General features: G+C 36.9%; 1 long non-coding RNA gene across 3 annotated transcripts; it reads right to left on the bottom strand.

Moving 5' to 3' along the window:
- Positions 1 to 1683: 1683 nt before the first annotated feature.
- Positions 1684 to 3503, bottom strand: LOC113283377. Of its 3 annotated transcripts, XR_003327445.1 has the most exons (4): positions 3065 to 3495; positions 2892 to 2919; positions 2713 to 2771; positions 1684 to 2053 (listed from the first exon to the last, which is right to left on the bottom strand). It is a non-coding gene; the product is annotated as an uncharacterized LOC113283377 (long non-coding RNA). The 3 variants fall into 3 exon arrangements; XR_003327444.1 differs by having other exon boundaries at positions 2239 to 2919; positions 3065 to 3503; XR_003327443.1 differs by having other exon boundaries at positions 2713 to 2919.
- Positions 3504 to 7110: the final 3607 nt, after the last annotated feature.

The raw sequence follows: 7110 nt of genomic DNA, 5'->3' as shown, positions 1-7110 counted from the left end.
TTTTCTCTTTCTCTCTGGAGCAGCTGAGAGAACCTTTCAGGATCACGGGCGGCCTCCAGTTTGGCTGCATGCTGGTCTGCATCATCATCCTCTAAACTAATTGTTAACCTTTTGAAAAGACTAAAATCAATATCTTCAGACGATTCGAGTCTCACCACATCTTTCCTAGGATTTGTCAGTGTTTCCCTATGATATTGCGTGCTATTTGTTTCTTCTATCATACTCTCAAAACGATCCCTACATTTCTTCAAAATTTCGTCTATTTCCCTAAAAATTTCTGATCAATTAAAACTTTCGTCTGCCATTGATTAGATGATATAACGAGTATCTCTCTCTTTCTGTATATGTTTCAATTGTGTATAGCGTTACCCTTATATAGGATGAGAAATCAGGGTATCTCAAACTAGCTAGGAAACCGTTTCTTATCGGACAAAGATTGCTGTTTCTTGTTTGACAAGTTTCTCTCAGGGGTCCAGATCGTCTGTGCCCAATTCCTGGTGCGCCCTGTGTCCACCAATATGCTTGTGACATCTGTCTTATTAACACGACATTAACTAACTGTATATATCCCTGTCCATATATTCCGGGAGCTACAACTCCAACGGGACATAAACCACATTTAACATAAATTGTTTATATTACTCCCTAGTTTAATCACCATAATTAAAATAAAAATCAACCCCACATTTAAGTTTTATTATATTATCACCACCGGCAATAACACATCACAAGCAACACCACCACTGTGCCACCACCACCGCCAACCATCGGACCACCACCATCATAACCGTCGTCGACCACAACCACCGCACCACGACCATCGCCCCACCACCACCATCGCGCCGACACCACCATCGTCCACCACCACTGACCACCACCGCCGCGCCACCACCGTCATTCCACCACCACCGCAATTCCATCGCCACCACCATCCAGCACCACCACCGCCGATCACCACCGACCAAAACCAGCATCACCGCCAACACCTGCCGCACCGCCACAAGCACCACGACCGCCCACCACCACCGCCGACCACCAGCACCACCGTCACTGCCGACACCTTCCACTGCTGCGACCGACAACCTCTGTCTTCGACCACCACCGGCACCAGCGCCACCACAGTAGCACCACAAACCACCACTACTATCATCTCCATGGTCTCACCGAAATGAAAAAATATGATGAAACCAAAACTGGTTTCATCACCAAAATGAAAAAATATGGTGAAACCAAAATTGGTTCCAACAATAAACTACAAATTGGTTTTGTCGACGACTATGAAATATGAAACTAAAATTTGTTGATGGTGTCAATTCAAATTCAAAAGGGTCATCCTGGGTCTGAGAAGTCTTATAAGGACTCAAAGGAGCAATTTGCAAGGATGAATCTTGCGGTCTGGAACAACTCCCAAGCTTCTAAAATCTAACATACGTGCAACTCTTCCACATACATGTTTGTTTACAACCACAGGTTGCTGAAGCATTGTTATCTAGCAAAGCATCATTGTAATAAGGTATGGTGGAATTCACTTCATTTGTTGTTGGATGCGTTGGAAATTCGGCATGGATGCCATTGTCTAGTTGTATGTCAGGTTGTGAAGCTGATACTGAAGCTTGGTTTCATAGCTGGTTTCAACAAAAAAATATTATGATATCACCAACAAATTGGTTTCGTCGACAAAAATTAGCAAAAATTATGATGAAACCACAATTGATTTCGTGCAAATGTCTATTCAACTGCAAGAAAAATTACAGGAAGTATTATACACGTCCATTAATAAAAAGATGTCATTGAAATGTCATGATTGTCATGGCATGCCTACATGTCCATTGAAAAAAATAATCAAAGATGATAAAGACACACAAATCAAAATAACACCTATGATGGTTATGAGACTGATACGACAGTGGCACTGCCCAAATACTAACATATGCTTAAGAAAGCAGTACGAAAGATGGCGACAACCCGAGTACTACTGTTCGAATCAGGAACATATGTTAGAGTAACTAATGTTGCTTAAATTGGCGCTCTATTGCAAACAAATTTCAATCACCTGTGAAAGAACAACATATATGAATAAGATTTCATCATACTGCAGTTGTGCATTTTACCATGTTACAGTTGTGCAGACATGTTCAAAGATGCTACAGACACACAAATCATTGCTCATATACTGATTTGCAAACCAATTAGTTTAGATGGGCAAATGAACAATGAAAGTGAAAATATTGTACCTACCCTAAATCTTATATGGACGTTCCTCCCCTCATAATTAGCTAAAATTCTCCAGCAAGGTTATCCTAAAACGATACTAAAAAAACAAAAGATACATAAAAAAAAATGAAACCGTTCATACCATTGACCCGAACAAAACCCATACTGAAAACATTTCTAACTCCCACTAACACATCTGTTATCACCACTGTCCATATATTATAAACATTTTGCTGTAATACCAGTAAGTATCATCTCAGTCAAAGTTCGAGTATACACATTACACAGTAAGTACACAGAAATCCTAACCTAAGTTTTGAACTTGATCAAGAGGTGATTAAAATCTTCCTATCATGCACAGTTGATCTATTGTTACACCCACAAGAATACTATACACTAAACTTCAAGATCTAAAGGAATAATTTGAAAAGATAAAAAAAAAAACTTGTCATTTACTTGGGAGCACACAGCATAATCACAAGGGAAGAAGGAACGAACCTCAATAGCAGAAAATGTGAATGTCACTTTGAGGTAAGGATTCCATGAAGCAACAGGTTCTACTTTTTGAAAAAACAACATTATAGTACTTCTAAACTCCACCCCCACAACCCCAATAGAAGGATAAATAGCAATGGAACGATAAAAACATTTGAAACAAAATTTAAAAGAGAAATTACCTTGCACTGACTCCGTCCTAAGACTCAACTGCATTTAAAACCAGATCTATTAACACCAAAAACAAATATTCAACCTTTCTTTGAGTTTTCAATTCCCCAATTCCAACAAAACCAGAACTACTATCCAATTTAATTAAAAAAATCAATGAAGTAACAGGATTTTAATTACTTACCAACTTCAAATTACCATTCTAAAATTCATTCTCCCAACACAATAAGAAGATGAAATTGAATCCTCGTCAATTATTCATTTCTACCATGAGATCAATTCGCCACTATCACCACCTTGGTTTCGTTAATTGAGTTTGTAATAAAAATTGAATGCCTGAATCATTTCGGCAGATTCCATTATATTACTATCAATCGATTCATCTTATTTTTTGTGGTGGCGTAGGAAGAGGAGGAGGAGGTGTTGTTGGTGGGGTTGGGGTAGAAGACAAGAAGGCGGTGTTGGTGAAGATGGTTGTTGGTTTGCTGATGGTACAAAAGCAAGAGGATAAGGTGATGCTTCTGGTGGTGAAAAGGGTAGGAGGAGGAGGTGGTGTTAGGGGAAGGAGGAAAAAGAAATGAAATTACCGGAGGAGAAGAAAGATTTATACGCATATATACATAGCGAAGGTTAGGATTGGGAATACATTAAGTAATGAAAACTAAATTTAATAAATTTAAATATAAATGGGGTTTTTGTTTCAATTTTACTCGATATGGTTTCTAGGTGTGCCAAATAATATGGTTAGTGTTTTTGTAACTCAAGTAATATCACCTTGGTTTTTATAGCTTATTATGCTTTCCATATCCTACTTTTGTCAAATACGGAAACATAATTAACTAAAGAGAAAATAAAGGACTTCGTATTCTTATCTTAATTACAAATGTAATCACTGCAACTATTATTTTTAATCAGCATAATCATCGCATATCTTGATCATCATCCCATTAATAAGAGTCTTCCATGGGTATACATCAGTTCTTGAAGGGTGTGAGTTTTCTAATTTGAAACTGTTAGTCTGTTAACCAACTATTATATTTAATCAGCATAATCATCGCATATCTTGATCGCAACGGAGGCCTTTAGAGGAGCATATATTTTGTTTTTACAGAGCATTGTTTCTACAAGATTTCTTTTTTCTTTCTGATGAAGACTACAAGATGATAACAGATACTATAACATAATTTAGATTAGTATTCCAGGTTTTTACAAAAAAAAAGAAAGTAGTATTTGATTGATATTATCCAGAAATTGTAAAATAGTAAAACAATTGTTACGAGAGTTCGTCAATATTTAAAATAGAAACCTTCAAAATGAATAGTGACATTAAAATTTAGATTGCAAGCATCTTAGGAATTAAAAGACTAGATCTTCAGGACAAGTGCCTTGGTGTTCCGTTGTTAATACAAGGAAATAAGATGGAGACATTTGGCCATTCAGAAGGTAAGTTTCATGATACATTAGAAATTTGGAAAAGTAAGTATTTTAACCAGCCTGCTAGGACTGTCATGACACAGTCTGTACCGGGGTCTTTAGCATCCCATCACTTAGCTGTCTTTTCCATGCTAAGAGGCTTACTGATAGGTTAGATGTTGTGCAGCGTAAATTTTTCTGGAATAAAAAACAGAATAGAAAAGGTTTTACTTTAAAATGGTGAGACTCTGTCGATATGCCTAAGGTACTAGGGGCTTTAAATATTAAGAAAAATGCAGACCTGAATAAGGCTTTGCTTGTCAAACTATCATGGAGAATGTTGAATGAGCATGATGCTCCATGGGCTAGGATATTAGGAGACAATTATTTGCCTACTGGTAAGCCTCTTCACACCATTAATGAACATGGATATTGGGTTTGGAAGGGTATTTGTGAGGGTTTAGAAATAATTAAGGAGAATTATTGCTGGGAAGTGGGAGATGGCAAGAGTAATATCCATTTGGGATGACAAGTGGATACCGTATAGGTCTAACTTAGTTTCGTCTAGGTTTAGGTTTTATGCTCGTTGACCAACTTATGTTACCTGATTTGAAATCTTGGAATGTTGACCTTCTTCAAACACTTTTTGACAATGATACTGTTGTTGTCATATGTAATGTGAGAATTCCTATTAGTGGTACTGACATGATGCGTTGGACTCCATCTCATAATGGAGTTTTCACGGTAAAAACAGCATATATGACTATCAGTAGTGCGCGTTATAATCTTGATATTGTTTCCTAATGTTGTTCAACCAGGTCTATCCCCATGTATATCAACATACGAAAATTTATTTAATATGCTGGCAAGTGGGGATATCCTACGTCTATCCCCAGGTCTTGTAGAATTCTTGACTCCAGAAAATAACAATGGGGGAGCTAGCGATGAGCGACGTTAGAGAGATTGTAATTTTTAATTCTGCTACATTTGTAATTTTAGTTTTAAAAGTACGGGGGGTCTTAATTAAATAAAATTACATATGTTTAAAATTAAGCGTTTTACATTAGCTTCACTGAATTACGGCGGACTACATTAGCTTTACTAATGAGAAGTACTAGGTGGAAAAACAACTACAAAGAAGGGGTTGAAACTGTTCAACACCTTAAGAATTTCAAAACATTTTTCGAGATGAAAGGCCACATCTTTCCATCTTCGTCATTCAGCCAAATATCTTGTTACCATCTCAGCATCAGTTTCACCGCCCAGTCTATATTGATTGGCTTGTATGGTTAAATCTACAAACTCACTTACTTCTTTCTTAATTGTACCAAAACGATTTTCTATGTCGCATATAGCACGACGACTCGGATTACTAGTGTCACTGCAGAACCCATCGTGAATAACCGGCCAGAAATTCACCAACGGATAGTTTGCTGAAGCAAGTTGTGTAAATAAAAAAATATATTTTCTGCAAATAGATTCATCTTCATCTTTAGTATACGGAGCTCGCCGAACTAACAAGGGCCGAGACATGTTCAATCAAGAATTGAATTTTTTTTTGAAGCTTTAAGCTCAGAAAAGAAGAGTAAAGAAGACTATATGTGTGAATGTGAATTTGGAATTGAAATGGAGAGTATTTATATAACCTAAAATTATAACTGTTAGATGACAAGGATTTACAGCTCTCCAGATGTAGCGTTGGCGCTTTTGTTTCAAACGATGACGATTTTAATACAGACGCTGGCGTTTGAAATAAGAATGGGCATCGGAAAGACAAGCGCCAGCGCTTTTGGCTCAAACGCCAACGTCTGTGCCAAGCTCGCCCGTTCTTACATCAGATGTGCGCTACGTGTTCTAACTCAATGGACAAACCAACAAATTTGTTAGTTTGTACATCCATTTTTCATGTTTGCTGAGTTCATAATGGGAGCAAAATCAACAAAACTGGTCTAAGAAAACAAAGAAATTTGGACGGAGCCAGAAATCTGACTAAGGGAGAGCAAAAAAAACTTTAGAACCGTTTTTTGGGGACTATTCAAAAATGGTGGGGGACTACTCTCCATTTTTTGGGATGGATATTAGAAGTAATAATGAGTCACCCCTTATCTAGTGTGTAATGATTAGTGAGTTGATTAATGATTAGTGAGATTAAATTAATAATTTGATTTTTTTCAAAAGAAGAATTATTGAGAGAGAGAAGAAGAAGATGAAGATGAAGATGATAATGAAGATGAGGGTTTTGGAAGAAAAAATGTTAAGATCTTTTTCTTTTAAGAGCCACAACAAGAATATGATGTTTTGGGTACTCACGGATACTTCAAATTTAGTTAATGGTGCTTGAATTGCCAAAACATTCCTAAAAATGAACAATTTAAAAATTGATTTCGGTTTGGTTAAAAAAATTCGGCTACGACACCTGAAGAACAGGTAGCCGAACTCGGATAATATTTCTGAAAACACAGGTAGCCGAACTCAACTTTAATGGAGTTTATTCTTTTAGAGAAAAATTCGGTTAGGAGAAAAAAATTGCGACGTAACCGAACTAGGAGTTCGTCTAGGAAAAAAATTTGCGACGTAACCGAACTCAATATGCAGGTTTTTCAGAGAAAAGTTCGATTAGGAGAAAAAAATTGCAATGTAACCAAACTTTTTACGACATAACCGAACTATAAGTTCGGCTTGGACATTTTTTTCGTCCTAACCGAATTTTTCTCTGAAAACAAAAACCTCCATTAAAGTTGAGTTCGGCTAGTTCGACAAAAATTTTCACATAATTCCTAGCCGAACTTCTCTCTGTAACTTCTATTTTCAACTCAT

Source organism: Papaver somniferum, chromosome 5 (genome assembly GCF_003573695.1).
Source record: "Papaver somniferum cultivar HN1 chromosome 5, ASM357369v1, whole genome shotgun sequence".
NCBI classification, from domain to species: domain Eukaryota; kingdom Viridiplantae; phylum Streptophyta; class Magnoliopsida; order Ranunculales; family Papaveraceae; genus Papaver; species Papaver somniferum.
The sequence above is the reverse complement of the archived record's forward strand: the minus strand, read 5'-3'. Positions and strand labels throughout refer to the sequence as shown.